A 17,347-nucleotide genomic window follows, 5' to 3' on the forward strand; every position below is an offset into this window, starting at 1 on the left:
GGGCGTAGAGGTCTCACTTATCTCCTTGGAGGAAATAGAACCACAGAGAAATTGCATGGTGATGAATTGCATGTCAAGGATGACCAAATTGGTATATACAGTAATTGGCCATGGACCATTTGACAAGATTTAGTCCCAGGGAGGCCTCATCTGAGAAGATGTGTTGGCATTTAATCCATAATTCCACAACTGTTGTATAGATGGGAAGAAAACAGTGGATAGAGTGAGACCTATGATCAGAATAGTCATCCTTATACATTCCTTGACTGTATTAATTCATAGTGAAGAAAAAAGTAGTGAATTTAATTCACAATAGTGAACTGTTCCTCAGTTTGCTATGGACCCCCTGGAACCCCCCCCCCCCCCCCACCCCTGGAGGTCCCCGGACCCTACTTTGAGAACCACTGAGATGGTAGATACAGTAGGTATAGGTAGATAGATAGATAGATAGATAGATATATAGATAGATAGATAGATAGATAGATAGATAGATAGATAGATAGATAGATAGATAGATAGATAGATAGATAGATAGATGGATAGTGTTTGTGTACCTGTGGTTTGTATATATGCCGCCTAAGCCTCAGATGGGAAAAGGATGTGGTACAGTGAATTATTTCATTATAAAATCAGCATGGTGCTCCATCATTTCTATTAGTGGTTGTGATGCACATCTGTTCCGTAGAAAGAGAGAGAGCGAGAGAGAGAGAGAGGGGAGAGAGAGAGAGAGAGAGAGAGGGGGGAGAGAGAGGGAGGTCACAAACGGCGATGCCAATAGGCGAAGCGCTCTAATTAAACTCCTACTACCACGACGTAATACCAATGACACCATCCCCCTCTTTAAATACACGCCAGCCAGCGCACACCTCCCGGTAAAACCGACTCACACACTCCATCCCGTCCCGTGAAGCACGCGCAGCAGCAGCAGCCCCCGTTATTATCGCTGCCCCTCTGTCCTGTACTCGTTGTCTCGCGGCCCGGGGCGTGTGTATAGCCGAGCGTGTGTGTGTGTGTGTGTGTGAGTGAGTGTGTGTGACTGCACGATAACATGGTTTCCAGGGCTCGGCCGCAGCAGCAGCAGCAGTAGCAGAGCAGCAAGCCCCCCTCTTAGGCCAACAGCAGCCAGTGTGTTGTGCAGCAGCAGCAGCAGCAGCCCAGTCGGGATTCTCTCCTATCGGCTCCCGGGGGACACAGCAGCACGCCGCCGCCGAGCATCTCTCCCATCTCGTCCCCGTCTCTCTCTCCCCCTCGTCGGTCGGTCAGGTCAGCAGCAGCGCGTCGCCTGGTGATTCGGAGCGGACCCTATATTTGATCCGTTTGGCTTTCGATCATAGAGGACCCAGCATCTGACTGTCGGACCGGGTAAGAGACGATGATCACGTATATTATTAGCCGATCGATCGGTCGACGTATCATCATATAATCGCGAATGCCTGAAATATTTACAGCGGCGTTTGAATTGTTAATAATGGGGCCGTGTGTGTGTGCGGTGCGGACGGGGTTTTTGACAGCGACGCAGCCCAGAGGCACGCTGCTGTGTCTGTGCGCTATTGTTTATTATTATCCGGCCACAGTGTGGGTTCCCTGGTCGGTGATGATGATGAGCTCAAATAGGTTATTATAATAAACACTGAATGGAGCAATATATAGCCTTGTTGTTAGTTAGACTTACCGGACCATTCAGTACAGCGGCTACGGACGGTCTTCAGTTGAGTTACACTTTGAAACATTTATAGCGAGTCTTGCTCTAGAGATGCATCATCACAACAACACGGGCGGCTCTACAACAACAATGATGGCTTATTCATCTAAAGAAGAAAATCCCATCGCTGACAACAAGTACTATATAGTCACACATAGGCCTGCCGTGTTTTATGAATGAAGTAGATTTTCATTTCATCACCTTTGGGGACATGAGGTTATTATATAGGATGAGGCGCGTCTGGTCTATTCTCCTGGTCACAGTTCACTATGAATTGAAAATGGGGGACCCTGATGTAAACAAGACAAACGTCTTTCTCTGGTCTGCATCCTATTAACAATTGTGTGTATTGAGTTGTACTGTATTGTACCCATTCTGCAATCTGTTAAATAAAGTTTTCATTCATTCATTCATTCATTCTCCTCCCGATGTGTTCGTTCAACTCGCGTCTCTGCGACCAGCCGCTCTATCGGATATAGGATCACATTGTGTCATGTTTTGCTAGAGGGTATATAGTTAGTAGGCTTATTACTCCGAATAGATCTACACAGGCTTATAGCCTATAACATTTGAAGCAGACACCACTGCTGTTGTAATTGTCTGGTAATAGCTGTTTCGAGTGTTTATTATTGGGTTGTTGTCGCAGACTCACTGCGTGTTCAATTTGCGGCTCGTATGGTACTGCCTTCCTATACCCAGTTAAATCTGTCTTCATATCTCACGTGTCGTGTAAAAATCTGGGGATTTATCATTCCATCCATACTGAAGATAAAGGGAGCTGAGTGGAACCAGGGACGTAATTTATGGAGCCGGTAGACGGCGGCGTCATATTTCACTCCACATGCGCGGTATCGGTGTTTTAAATGCGGGGGTCTGGCAGCCAATAGGCGGTTCAATCCGTTCTACCTTATTATCACTATCATCAGGTGCCACCGAGCGAGGCCGTTCTACCCCGAACACCTGGATGAAATCATATGTTATCAAACTGATAACAGTTATCTGGGACCCTGATGTAAACAAGACGAAAGTCTTTCTCTGGTCTGCATCCCCTTAACAATTGTATGTATTGAGCTGTACTGTAATGTACCCATTCTGGAATCTGTTAATAAAGTTTTCAATCAATCAATATCAAAAACTCCCTGGCTATTGAATGTGTGTGTCAGTGTGTGTGTGGGGGGGGGGGGGGGGGGCTGCCAGAGCACATTCAAAGCCTAACATGATACATTGCTTATGATATTACTAGTTCATTGGTTTAAATGTCACAGAGCATTTTCATACAACCTCTATAATACCTCCAGACACAGACCTTTAAGTCCATTCACCTGTTTATTTTTGTCAGCCACATTTGACATTCTGGCCTTGTCGAAAAATCCAAAGGTGCCGTTTGTAGTTTAACAGCAGAACATAGATATAACGGCACAGTGGTCAGTCTGTACTGTAGTTGTCATTTAGGACCCTAATAAAGAAAGGAATGATGAAAATGTCAATAATCTGCCCGTTACTGCATTTGACCTGAGGTTAATGGGATTTTGGGGGCACGGTGGAGAGGAGCCTGTCTACAAATAGATTTATTCAGTGATAATTTTCTATTGAAACCAGCACCATTCTTTAAATTTTGTTTGTGGCCTGGCCTGCGACCTTAACACATTGGGCGCCGGGCATTGTGCCCATCATTATACCCAGTCTGCCAGCACTGTAACCCTATGGAGATGTTTACCTTCTTTGCAGGGCTATAACTTTTTAAATATTATAGCTATATTGACATTACTATGGCCCATTCAACATCGATTATCTATCGTTCAGGATGTGGGAACGTTATATTTTTTCATTCATACATTGTTGTGTTAATACCTTCGCGAATATATGTATGTTTTTAAGCTTTTCTGCTGCATGTAATTCCAAAAACGCTAGTTATAGGCCCTGACGCATATGATAGATTATCGATTGGCGTTTCTTTCCTATACACACTATATTAAAAAATTCAAATGTATATGATCGGTATACATTACATGCTAACTGCTAACATGAAATGCTAATGTAAAACTAGCTCTCCCCCCCCAGAAAATGTATTAGTTATAACAAGAAGGTGTAGCTAAGAAGTGTTGTGTTTAGGTGAAACACATCCTTACCAAAACGTTTAGGTGGAAAAAGAGAAAGTTAACCGGCGTTGGGGAAGACATGAGGGGGGAAGGCTTTCATAGATACTTTCATCTTAGAGACTTGCGGGCAAACGTGTAGGGATGCTGCTAAGCCATTTCCAGTAGTTTATTGAACATTTCTGGTGGAAAAACCATATCAAACTAATTGTTATTACATTTACAACACTTTTAAAGTGTTAAAAACAAGATATTTAAGTAGGCAGTGGCTTGTTGATGTTGTTGTTTATGGGTTGGTGCCAGTGTTTACTGCTCAGCCGACACAGGCTAATGCTAGTCTGGTTGGTGCTGGATCATCCCTATGTTCCCCGGGTCCTATGTTCCCCGGGTCCTATGTTCCCCGATTGATTGATTAATTGATTGAACATTTTATACATTTTTATTATTTTATTAATTATTAATGTCCGCCTTGTTTCGAACTGGTTAAGCTTAGGCCCTCTTTCGAAATTGGTTAAGGTTAGAGTTTGGAATCAGGGCTGGTGGTCTAAAATTTTCAATCAATCAATCAATCAATCGGGGAACATAGGACCCGGGGAACATAGGACCCGGGGAACATAGGACCCGGGGAACATAGACATGCTCCCGTTGGTGCCAGTGTTAACTGTTCAGCCGACACAGGCTAATGCTAGTCTGGTTGGTGCCAGTGTTAACTGTTCAGCCGACACAGGCTAATGCTAGTCTGGTTGGTGCCAGTGTTAACTGTTCAGCCGACACAGGCTAATGCTAGTCTGGTTGGTGCCAGTGTTAACTGTTCAGCCGACACAGGCTAATGCTAGTCTGGTTGGTGCCAGTGTTAACTGTTCAGCCGACACAGGCTAATGCTAGTCTGGTTGGTGCCAGTGTTAACTGTTCAGCCGACACAGGCTAATGCTAGTCTGGTTGGTGCCAGTGTTAACTGTTCAGCCGACACAGGCTAATGCTAGTCTGGTTGGTGCCAGTGTTTACTGTTCAGCCGACACAGGCTAATGCTAGTCTGGTTGGTGCCAGTGTTAACTGTTCAGCCGACACAGGCTAATGCTAGTCTGGTTGGTGCCAGTGTTTACTGCTCAGCCGACACAGGCTAATGCTAGTCTGGTTGGTGCCAGTGTTAACTGTTCAGCCGACACAGGCTAATGCTAGTCTGGTTGGTGCCAGTGTTTACTGCTCAGCCGACACAGGCTAATGCTAGTCTGGTTGGTGCCAGTGTTAACTGTTCAGCCGACACAGGCTAATGCTAGTCTGGTTGGTGCCAGTGTTAACTGTTCAGGCTAATGCTAGTCTGGTTGGTGCCAGTGTTAACTGTTCAGGCTAATGCTAGTCTGGTTGGTGCCAGTGTTAACTGTTCAGGCTAATGCTAGTCTGGTTGGTGCCAGTGTTAACTGTTCAGGCTAATGCTAGTCTGGTTGGTGCCAGTGTTAACTGTTCAGGCTAATGCTAGTCTGGTTGGTGCCAGTGTTAACTGTTCAGGCTAATGCTAGTCTGGTTGGTGCCAGTGTTAACTGTTCAGGCTAATGCTAGTCTGGTTGGTGCCAGTGTTAACTGTTCAGGCTAATGCTAGTCTGGTTGGTGCCAGTGTTAACTGTTCAGGCTAATGCTAGTCTGGTTGGTGCCAGTGTTAACTGTTCAGGCTAATGCTAGTCTGGTTGGTGCCAGTGTTAACTGTTCAGGCGACACAGGCTAATGCTAGTCTGGTTGTTGCATAAGAAGATAACGGGGTGGCAGCAGTATTTATCACCATCACATTCTCAATCTCAATCACAAAACAAATGTCACACGCACACAGGCAGGCACACACACACAAACACACATTCACACTCTCACATGCACACATGCACGTGTGCACTCACTCATTACATTTACATTTAGTAACTTAGCTGACGCTTTTATCCAAAGTGACTTACAAATTGTGTACAACAAGTCTCTCCCTCTCCCTCTCTCTCTCTCTCTCTCTCTCTCTCTCTCTCTCTCTCTCTCTCTCTCTCTCTCTCTCCCTTTCCCCTTGTGCGTGACATGATCTAGGGTTGTGCACCCCCAGGCTCTGTGTTTTCGGAGGAATACGGAGGTCGGACTCGGCACAGGGGTGTGCATCTGAATCTTACCCACAGACAGGTCAACACCGGGTCGTGAGTCAGAGCGCGTCATGCAGAGAGAGAAAGAGAGAGAGAGAGAGAAGAAGAGGAGTTGTTAGGAGACAAGGAGCCCATAGAGAGGGACTTAATGCATCGTTATAAAGCTTTAAATGACCGTACCTCAGTCTATTAAGGTATTCCAATTATGCCTCTTCTGAGTGTGATTCCTTCCTGTGTCTATTCTGTAATTGGTTTTGAACCCAGCGGTTATAATTGACCCCTGTCAGCGGGAGGCTGTGAGAGGATACCCCCCTGTAGACCAGGTGCACGTATGATTGGACGACATTAGGTATGTAAAATGGATGGCGGGGAAATCACTTTGCATTAGGGTGCCTGTCTGTTAACAGGGAGGCAGGCCAGCGATAGGTCAAGGACTGGCACAGGCACACAGGCACATGCGTGCACGACACGTACACACACACACACACACACACACACACACACACACACACACACACACACACACACACACACACACACACACACACACACACACACGTATACGTGCATATCCACATACAAGTAGTACACACACACATGCATGCACGTACACACACACACACACCTACAGTACACACACACACACACACACACCTACAGTACACACACACACACACACACACACACACACACACACACTGTGAATACTGTATATTTCAGTTAGTTAGATAGTAAATTATATTGACTTATTTGTTTACACTGCTTGTGTTGTTTTTACTACCTGTACCCCCCCCTCCCCCATGCTGCTATGATGCCTGAATTTCTCCCAAGGGGATCAATAAAGGAATATCTTATCTCTTATCTTACACACAGGACTGATGATCATCATCACGGTAGTTGTTCCACAGTGCTATATTTCCTCCAAGGAGGAGACAAGGCAGACCTTTAGCCCCCCTGACAGGAGACCTGGGCCGGCCCGCCAGGCAGGGCTGGGCTGCCTCACCTCGGTCCACCGGGGGCCTGCTGTTTGTAAATCTTGCCCTGGCATGATGGATGCACGGAGGGGGCCGTGCGGGTCCTTCTCTGAGGAGGGACGCCAAGGAGGGAGAAAAAAGCTTTTAGGACAGTGATGGAGATCGCCGTAAGCATTATCCTGGCTCATGAGTGGCTCTGTGGCCTGGCCGTAGTGTAGTGGCTGCAGCGGGGAGGGGATGCTAATGGCTGTGTTTATCCTATCGTGATGCTGGCTGTGGCCACCACGTTATGACTGTCTTAAGTGCTCTACCATAATTGCAATTATAATATTGAGACACATCCATATAAAATGACCACTAAGATGATAATGATGATGATGATGTCACTCTTCATTAACAGAGCCACACCTTGATGTTAACGTGGCGTGTTCAGTGTCAGGGCTGTACATTACAAAGGGCTCAGATGGAGTCGTGTTAGTGGTCAGTGGAGAGACAGAGAGAGGTGGTCAGGCACGACGCGGTCAGCTGCAGCACACCAGAGAGAACGGCGGCCGCGAAACCTCGTCCTGTTCCCCCCCCCCCCCCCCCCCTTTCATTGTGTGTGTTTATGCACCAAGTACGTTTATTCTATTGTGAAAATAACATTTAATTATGTCTCAACGTTTAGAGAGCTGTTCGGTTGAGGAATATATTCAGTTTGTGTCATGATGAATAGCGTGATTCACCTGTGTGTAATAGTATTCTAGATTAGACTGAACCTATTTCTGTACTAGCAGCCTAATGGTGTGTTGTGTTGTGTGCATGAGCTACATTTGGGGTTTAATGGAGAAGCACTTTCGGGGGGAAGGGTGTATAGCCTATGGTGATTCATGTTAGGTAGCAAACATTATTCATGCTAATATAGAGCAGTTGTGGAACTCACCATGTTACCATGTGTCCACATAATGAAGACATAATATCCCACTTATTATGTCATTGTAGGCAGGGCCGCCTGGGAGAAATGCGAGGCCCTGTGTGAGATTTAAACGCGAGCCCCCCCCCCCCCCCCCCCTAAAAGGTAAAAAAAAAATGTTTTCATACAGTCAACATATTCTTAAATAATAGCGCTGCCTGAGGCTGGGCATGATACAGTCAACATATAGCAAGAGAGAGAGCGAGAGAGAGTTCCCGTTCTACAGTCAATATACAGTGTTATCGCTGCACAGACCCGGCAATGCCCCTGACCCTCCACCAGAGCAAGGCCAGAGAGAGAGAGAGAGAGAGAGAGAGAGAGACACATTGGAAAGAAACAACCCAAAACCAGAGCAAATTGAAATGCTATTTGGCCCTAAACAGAGAGTACACAGTGGCAGAATACCTGAGCACTGTGACTGAATATCCTTGACTAGGTACAGACTCAGCGAGCACAGCCTAGCCATCGAGAAAGGCCGCCATAGGCAGACCTGGCTCCCAAGCGAAGACAGACCCACTGCACACAAGATGAGGTGGAAACCGAAAGACACAATGGATGGATCATGTGCCTGTGTTGCCTCAATAAGGTAAACAGAACCTCACTAGTGAAGTCGTTCCCGCGTCCTCGCCAACGGCGTTTCCCGAGCCGCACCCACCAGCCTCTGCCACGCGGGTCTTAGGATAATTATGTTGGTGGTGGCGGCATGCCGGAATAGACGGAGAGGGCCACTAAGTCTAGTAGCAGAAAGTCCAGCATGCACTGCTACGAGTGCTTAATAATTAATCATATTGGGAAATCTATTTGTGGTGTGCCTCTCTGCTGTTGTCTCTGGTTCTATTTGTGAGACGCTTCTGTCAACAAACGATATGAAGTGAAGACGGGCCAGTATCGACACCGGTAACAGATATCGGGGCTGACTGATTCTGGTCACCATATCGCTAGGTCTGGGCCACTTTATTTTTTTTTTATCCACTTTTTCTCCCATTTTCTATTTTTCTCCCATCCCAATTTCGTATTTCCAATTCTCCCCTCCCCTGTCTTGAACGCTGCTAGACTATGCCTCCCACTGGTCGGCTGCAATGAGGACCAAGCCTTGCATCACGTGTCCCCTCCGGTACACGAGGAGGCAGCTGTCGCATCTTTTCACCTGAACAGCGCGATCTCTCAGTGGCGAGGAGTAACGCGTGGGAGGCTCATGCTGCCCCCGATACTTCCTGATTCTGCTGTACAGGCGCACCAACCCGTCGCTGTCCACAACGTCCAATCCCCACCCACCGACTTTCCCACCCCTAACACTGCCAATTGTGTTAGTACGACGGCCGGCCAAGCCGGAAGCAACGCTGGGAGCTGGGCTCGATACCAGCATCTCCTGCGTTAGTAGCGAGCGCCTTGCCCACTGCGCCACCCAGCCGCCGGTCTGGGCCACTTTTCAGTACCAGTGCTAGTACCTTGAACTCAGTACCGGGTCTGGTAACCAAAATTGCCCCCCCCTCCCCTCTATCTTTCAAATACAGTACGACCACTATTAGTTAGAAATAACATGGATTGGCCAGTGTAGTGAACAAAGTGTCTGCTATGATGTAGGGCTTGGGAGGCTGACGTCACATGTCTGGCTGCCGTTCGTAGAGAGTTGTGTGAAAACCTTGCTACCGGAAATCCTACAACCGTCATGGGTGAAACCTCCACCCTTTTCTTTCTCTATCCCTTCCTCCTTTCTTTGTACATTTTGTAATTTTTGTGTTTTCTCAATGCAAATTGGCGTAAGTAGTACCTCCCTAAGATGGCGACCGGCGTCCGTACTAGCAACAATCTAACTTCCCATGGTGGAGGTTTTCCTCTGAGGCGTCTGTTCACACCCCCCCCTCCCTCCTCCTACCTCTCCCCTCAAACCCTTTGTTTCACCTGTTCACCCCTCCCCACAATCCACACCCCCACCTTTCCCAGAAAGCTTTAAGAGTAAGATCACAGAATTGCGGAGGAGCTTGGTTTTTCTCCTGGTCAGAGAAGCAAGTCCACCACTACCAAACTCCTGAATCTGAATTTAGGATAAGATTAGATGTCCCTTTATTGATCCCCTTGGGGGAAATTCGGGGCGTCATAGCAGCGTGGGGGAAGGGGGAGGGGAGGTACAGGTATTGGCATGGTAAATAGTACAAGTCAAGTAACTATAAAACTATAGTAAAGATAAAAATAATCAGTGTAAACAATATAATTAACTCTGCATATAAGAATATGAGCAAGTACGCAGTGTAATCAAAGGTGCAGATGAGGGTCTGTATAGACTGTATGCCCTATCAGTTATATTATATGTCACAATAAATATTGGCAATAAACACTTAGAATCTGAATATATACTATGAGTAAGTATACAGTATACAGAGGTGCAGTATACATAGTATCTAACTGGCATGATATACATCATATGCTATATGTTGTTATACGCAGTCCGTGCAGTTTAGGTGGTAAGAGTCAGACACACTTAGTGATCAGACATTCCTAGTGATTAGCAATGCTTGAACAATACATTTGACCAGACGCATAATTAACCCTCTCCGCTTCTACCACACCACCCACTTCCCAAGCCCTGTACCACATGTATAAAGTTAAGCGTTGGCAGTACAGGCTGTAAGCTACTGTAGTAAAAGATGTGCAAGGGCCCAATCAATCTAGTGAGCTCGTAAACGAATTAATCAGCCTTCCTGAACGTGTTCATCATCATCAGTCATCGTCATCATCAGTCGTCGGCGTCAGTCAAGGACGACACTGTCGCAGCTGGGAGCGATGGTGGTGTAGGAGGAGGAGGGTGAGGTTGTTGTAAAGTCAAATACTTTTGGTCACTGTGTTCCGATGGCTGTGGTCTGTGAGGGAGAGACTCCTTCATGGGGCTCCTTCATACATTTACATTTACATTTAGTCATTTAGCTGACGCTTTTATCCAAAGCGACTTACAAGTTCTGTACGACAAGTCATCAGGAAGGGCACAACTCTATCAGCTGAGTAACAATGTGCATCAAAGTGTTGAGTGCTACAGTGTAGGTTAGTTTATTAGGACAAGTGCATGACAGTAAGGTTAGTTAGGGTTAGATTTCTTAAAAAAATAATAAAAAAAAATATTATTGTGTATTATTATTATTATTATTATTATTATTATTATAATAAATTATTATTATTATTTATTATTCATACACCCACATCTTATTGTTAGTGTTGTTGTAAATAGTTTGAGCAAGTTTGTAGGCTATGTCTGGGTTGTCTATATTTCATTATTCATATGTCACGATAATCCAGCGCTACATTCATTTCATATCTTGAAACAGTAACTGGACACTGGAGTGAATTGATGCAGGTGATCTCGATTAGTTGATCAACCAAGCCTTGATTTAAAACCAGGTGTGTTCGTGATGAGAGGTCTTCGTTGCGTAGTATCTGCCAAGGGATGTTTGTAACTTGCTATTTCTATCGACATTAAAAACTATATTTTTCATAGGAATGCTTCTCATTGTTTGTTAAAGCCTTTCAGCCTCTGAATACGTGACTGAATCGTCATTCCTTTCGAGGAGTTGGTGGACCAGGCGTCGCTGTTACAAGGATTACACTCTGCTGTCGCTGTTGTTATAGAAATTAAATAAAAATAAGAATCCGATTTTGAACAGTTTCTGCTGTGTTATGTGGGTGTTTTTACCACCAGTAAAATGCTCAACAAGTGTGAGATAGAGTGGGTTGTGGTGGAGAGAAACACCTGATAAAAGACTATTCGACTCCTCTGAGAGTCAATACGATAGAATAATTAATTAATACTTAATAATTAATTTCAATCCTAATCCATAGCTGACGTGGTGAAAGTAATTGTTTCCAAAGGCCTGGCATCAAAACAAAGCACGAGCCCTCTCCTAATACGTTAGCGGTCAAGCCAGTGACCTATCACAAATTCCCACCCCCCTTTCCTCGATCCTCCAATCACAACTGTTTGTCCGAAAGGAAGTGACAGTTGTGATTGGAGGATCAAGAGAAGAGGGCGGGATTTGAGATGGGTCAATTACCGCCCCACGTCGAATGCTGGAGTCGAGGAGTCTGCTCAACTGCAATGATAGGAGTCATAGTCAGGGTTGACTCTAGAAACCGTCGTAAGTAGCTACGTAGCGTGGCAATCGGCAGTCACTTTAGGTTTAAGAACGGGTGTGATTGGATGAAGAATTAGAGGAGATTAACCGTACTGAAATTTACTTCCGAACTGAATTTTTATTTAGTACTTGTGGAAATTGGCCGGTGCCAAAAGAAATCAAAGCGTGTAAGAAAATCAAAGCAAAGGCATTTGATTTGATTCATTTTGGCTCTAGAAGTACGTTACTGTAGACCTCTGGAGTAAAAAAGGGATTATATCTCAAGTAAAATGAATCGGATGAACTGTATGTACCTTTTCAACACATTTCGTCTGTATCCATGTGCAGCGTAGGTGTGTTTTGTACAGCGTGCTGTCTGTGTTTATTCGGGACGTACCAATACTGGTATCAGGTGTCAGTCTGATACCAGGCTAAAACAGGGTATCAGTGTTTTCCCAAAACGCTAAAATCCGATACAGAGAAACGTGTAATGTGCAAAGCAAGGTGAGTTGGTTGGCTGCATTTTTAACACATGGGAAGCACGTTAGATCTCTCTTAGGCTGGTAAAGATATGCCTCCTAAAGTGTGTAAACAAAAGTACAGGAAGTACAGGCTACAAGCTTTCCGGTTTCGACAAAACAACTATAGAAACATGTGCAGTGCACAATATTTCCTTGTTTAAGCCACTGCCATTGCCTGAAGAATTTACTACATGACTGGGACGTAGCTTGTTTGCCGACAGGATTCGGGAAAAGTTTGGTCCGTTCGGAAGCAGCTTCCAGGGGAAGTACATACTAGGGGTGGACGGTATAAACGGTATACGGTATAAACGGTATGAATTTGCTCTACGGTATGGATTTTGAGTATACCGTGTAACCGGTAGTGCAGCTCTAAAATAGCAATGACGTCATGTAACCACAGCGCGACTATTTCACTGGCATTTGCCCCTAAAAATAGATAGAATTAGTCATAGATAATAGATATGTGCGAACTGGAAAAAGTTATTTAGGAGGCTTCGCGCAGTGGGCGTGCCAGCCCCTACCGCACGCATGTAAACACGGGTCTAGTAGTCTAGTGGGACGGGACACGGGAGCTGTCGGCGTCTCCCTGAGCTAACGTTAGCTTAGCTACCGTTACAAAATGACCCAGTCAACTATTCACTTTTAGTTTAATACATGATGGGGCATTGTCTAACCGAACGGTATCTAGTCGGCCAGCTACCGATAGCTCCTGACATCAACAAACGCTCCACAAAGTCTAGTACTAGAGACGTGTATGCTACCTGTTAGCTCACGTTAACACAAGTTAGTTCACCGTTCAAAACGAAATGTCCCATTGAACTAAATAATTCACTGAGGCGTTGTATTAACGTTATATATGCAGTAGCTACAGATAGCTCATGATATCAATGTCTTATAACACTGATTCGATGCGTATTCGAGCTGAGGGCTTGCTAACGTTATAATACCAATACAATAGGGTCCAGGTGCAGCGCCGGAGAATCCTGGCCGTAGCTCTGCTCGAGGCTACTCGAGTATAGGTCCAGGTGCAGCTCCGGAGAATTCTGGCCGTAGCTGGAGGCTACTAGAGTACACACAGACAGTGGAGCTTGTTGCGTGGTGGCGATGTCTCGCAGATAATACCAGTACAAGTCTAATTATATAATATATATATTTTATAAAAAATATATATATATATAAAATAAAACATTTTTTTTAATCAAAAACGATGATACCGTGATATATACCGTTACCGTCTATGCTTCAAATTATACCGTGATATACATTTTAGACCATACCGTCCACCCCTAGTACATACACCGGAAATTCTACCCCATACACACTTTCGGCAGTAGTTCTTTACCAGGCTTTATCTCACGGAGGAGATACAACTGGGAACGAGGTTAGATCTCTCTTAACGAGGAAAGTAAGTAAGTAACATTTAGTTAATACACACGTCTGTAATCTGTCCGGATCCTGCAGTGGGAGGGACCTCTCCCGGTCGTGAGTCACAAAGCGACTGACACGGCATGTCTGTGGTGGAGATGGAGAGGCAGAGAGACTCCTTTGTCTGAGACGGTAGAGCTACAGCAGCAGCCTATGATATTACAAATGAGAGGCACTTACACTGATCCTACCCAGACCCTTTCAGACCAAAGGCTCTCGAGCGCTGCTTTGATGAAGGAGCCGGCTTCTCTGATTCCCCAGTGAGAGGGTCGGATTTGTCCAGCTGTGAAAGGAGTATAGGCCTGCGTCATTCCTTTACTCATGTGAAAGTAAAAGTCGAAATTCTACATAATAATTAATTAATTAATTAATTAATTCTAAAACATAATAATTCTGATATCATTTGATATTGAATCTACTGTGTCAAAGTAAGACTACCTCTTAATGCTATGGTAACGTGACTGGTAAAGTGTAGGGCTGCTCGATTATGGCAAAAATCATAAGCGATTATTTGATTGATATTGAAATCATGATTATTAACACGATTACTCGTTCATTTGAGAGCATCATATCACAACAAGAATACTGAAACTACTGTTTTCGAGGTGTGGTGGGGGGGGGCACGGCTGTGAAATGCACTGCATTTACAACACAAGAAAAATTAGAGCATCACGGCATGCACCACAATGGTCTCGATTATCTTGTTTTAATGATTGTGGAAGCCAAAATCGTAATTGAAATTGAAACTCGATTAATCGCCCAGCCCTAGTAAAATGTTTGGTGGTCCACTGTGGTCTTCCAGGTTACGTGTTTTGTAAGCAAAGTAACCGGTTTCTTCAAAGTAACAAAGTGTCTGCAGAATTCAGATACTGAAGTAGTGGAGTAAAGAGTAGGATATATCCTTTTAAATCTAGTCAAGTAAAAAAGTATGAAGTGAAACTACAGTAATTACACTCAAAAGTACAGTACTCGAGTACAAGTGTTTAGTCACCGACACATACGAGGGGGTTGTTGCCATGTTTGTTGCTGTCGATGTCACTTCCCCTGACAAGCAGACTTGCAGTAAAGTCACAGAAGAACTCTCTCCTTGCTAGAGTGTAAGGGAAGCTATTAGGCTCTCAGTTCCCTGTCTGCTATGCACATTAAAAGACACTGGCAGGTATTGTTTTGATCCACAGCCTCTTCTGTTCTCTTCTCTGGTCACCTCTCCTCTCCTCTCCTCTCCTCTCCTCTCCTCTCCTCCTCTCCTCTCCTCTCCTCTCCTCTCCTCTCCTCTCCTCTCCTCTCCTCTCCTCTCCTCTCCTCTCTTCTCCTCTCCTCTCCTCTCCTCTCCCACCTCTCCTCCTCTCTCCTCTCCTCCCCTCCCCTCTCCTCTCCTCTCCTCTCCTCCTCCCCTCCTCTCTCCTCTCCTCTCCTCCCCCTCCCCTCCCCTCTCCTCTCCTCTCCTCTCCTCTCCTCTCCTCTCCTCTCCTCTCCTCTCCTCTCCTCTCCTCTTCTCTCCTCTGTGCCCCATTAATAGGCTGAAAGGGCAGCCAATTACTCCTCAGATGCTTGGCATGTGGTTGGGGTTAATGAAATGAGTGTTTGTGTGTCCACGTGTGCGTTGTGCAGTGTTTTGTGTGTGTGTGTGTTTTGACATAAAAGAGCTGACGGCTCCCAGCGATTCTCCATGTAAGATTAGGGAGGTACTCTTTGTGTACTGCCACTGTTTAGAACATATCTACAAACAGCACCCCCCCTCCTCCTTTTACTCCTTTCATCTATCTATCTACCGCCTGTAGATATATCTCTCCTCTGGCGTGTCTTCGGTTCCGCCAGATCAAAACAAAAACCATCTCCTTGTTACTGTTCTCTACACGCTACTCTACTCCCCGCTCTCTGGCTCCGACGCTCCCACACAATCATCTAGAGTGACGTCCCTCTGTCCCCCATTGGCCGGTCCCTGGCATCCTTCACTTTCATCTTTATTTCCCTCTTTCTCTCTCTCTCTCTCTCTCTCTCTCTCTCTCTCTCTCTCTCTCTCTCTCTCTCTCTCTCTCTCTCTCTCTCTCTCTCTCTCTGAGAAATAAGCAAGTAGAAGGAGTGACACACAGCGACACCCTCTAGTTCAAAGGAGGAGAGAGGAACCAAGGCACTCAACTTCTAGTGAAAAGGATTCAAATGCCTCTATTAAATTGGAAAATGATATATGGAATTATATACCTGGTTATAGGGCTGGACGGTATGGTCTAAAATTTATATCACGGTATAATTTAATTTGAAGCATAGACGATAACGGTATATATCACGGTATATTGATAAAGCAAGTCTCCTCTCAGCCTCCTTAGCCAAATTGAAATGCCCAAACAATATGGCAAGGTCCGTGAACAAGTGGAGAAAAACTCAGTACAATTAAACACTATGCAACGACCACTGCAAACGTTGAGTGAATCGTCAAGTAACGTTAACGTCATTGCTACTGCTGTGACTTAGCTGCTGTAGTCTACCGGTCACAAGGTATGAAGGTATAGTCAAAATCCATACCGTAGCGCAAATTCATACCGTTTATACCGTATACCGTTTATACCATCCACCCCTACCTGGTTACTATCTAGGTCTTGCTCATGCTCATGCTCAATCTCAGGATGAGATACAAGACGATGGGGGGGGGGGGGGGGGGGGGGGGGGGTGTGGGGGCAGGAGAACTCCTCAGAAACAGGTTGAGGTAGAGCAGGTATGGTTTGACGTTGTAGGTCGGACAGAAGATGGCATGAAGCTGATCCATGGGGCCAGTGGTGCTCATGTCCATTGAAAAACAAACTCCTGGCTACTAACTTTTTTTTTTTTTTACTAGTTACTAACGAACTAACTAACTAACTAACTAACTAACTAACTAACTAACTAACTAAACTAACTAACTACTAACTAACTAACTAACTAACTAACTAACTAACTAACTAACTCCTGGTTACAGTCTAAGTCTAGCTAAGTCCTGTCCTATGCTCCTCTGCAAATACCCTCTAAGTCTTGTAGACCAGTGTTTCTCAACTGGTGGGTCGCAACCCAAAAGTGGGTCGCGGGGCCATTTTGAGTGGGTCGCGGATGTGTGAAAAAAAAAACGTATTTTTTTTTTTAACTTTTTTTACTTTTTTTTTTTTACTACCTATCTTTGTGAAAGTGGCTTCTCAGCTCTGGTCCAGCTGAAGACAAGTGTTTTTAGCCCTAGTTGCACTTTTGTTGCAACCCCAGTTATCCCATTAGTTCCCCCAAACTTAGGTCTGTTATGTTAAGCTAAGAAATCTGCTAAGAAGCATATTATTTATTATTATTTTATTTCATTGGGTTTTTAGCCCTAGTTGCACTTTTGTTGAACGTTTTTGTGTTTATTTCATGTTTTTAACAGTGCATAAAAGATTGTGTATTACTGCAAAAAAAAAGATTTTGAAATAATAATAATAATAAATCATAGTGGTTCAAAAATGTGGGTCGC

At 44.9% G+C, this 17,347-nt stretch overlaps 1 protein-coding gene across 1 annotated transcript in view; it reads left to right on the top strand.

Moving 5' to 3' along the window:
• The first annotated feature begins 1,223 nt into the window (after positions 1 to 1,223).
• hpca (hippocalcin) overlaps positions 1,224 to 17,347 on the top strand; it is a 120,311-nt gene continuing 104,187 nt past the window's right edge. Inside the window, exon 1 of the mRNA XM_084312410.1 lies at positions 1,224 to 1,362. The gene's annotated coding sequence lies outside the window, so the exon portion shown is untranslated. The remainder of the gene's footprint in view (positions 1,363 to 17,347) is intronic.

Source organism: Notolepis coatsorum (genome assembly GCF_963971535.1).
Source record: "Notolepis coatsorum genome assembly, chromosome: 4".
Lineage (NCBI taxonomy): Eukaryota > Metazoa > Chordata > Actinopteri > Aulopiformes > Paralepididae > Notolepis > Notolepis coatsorum.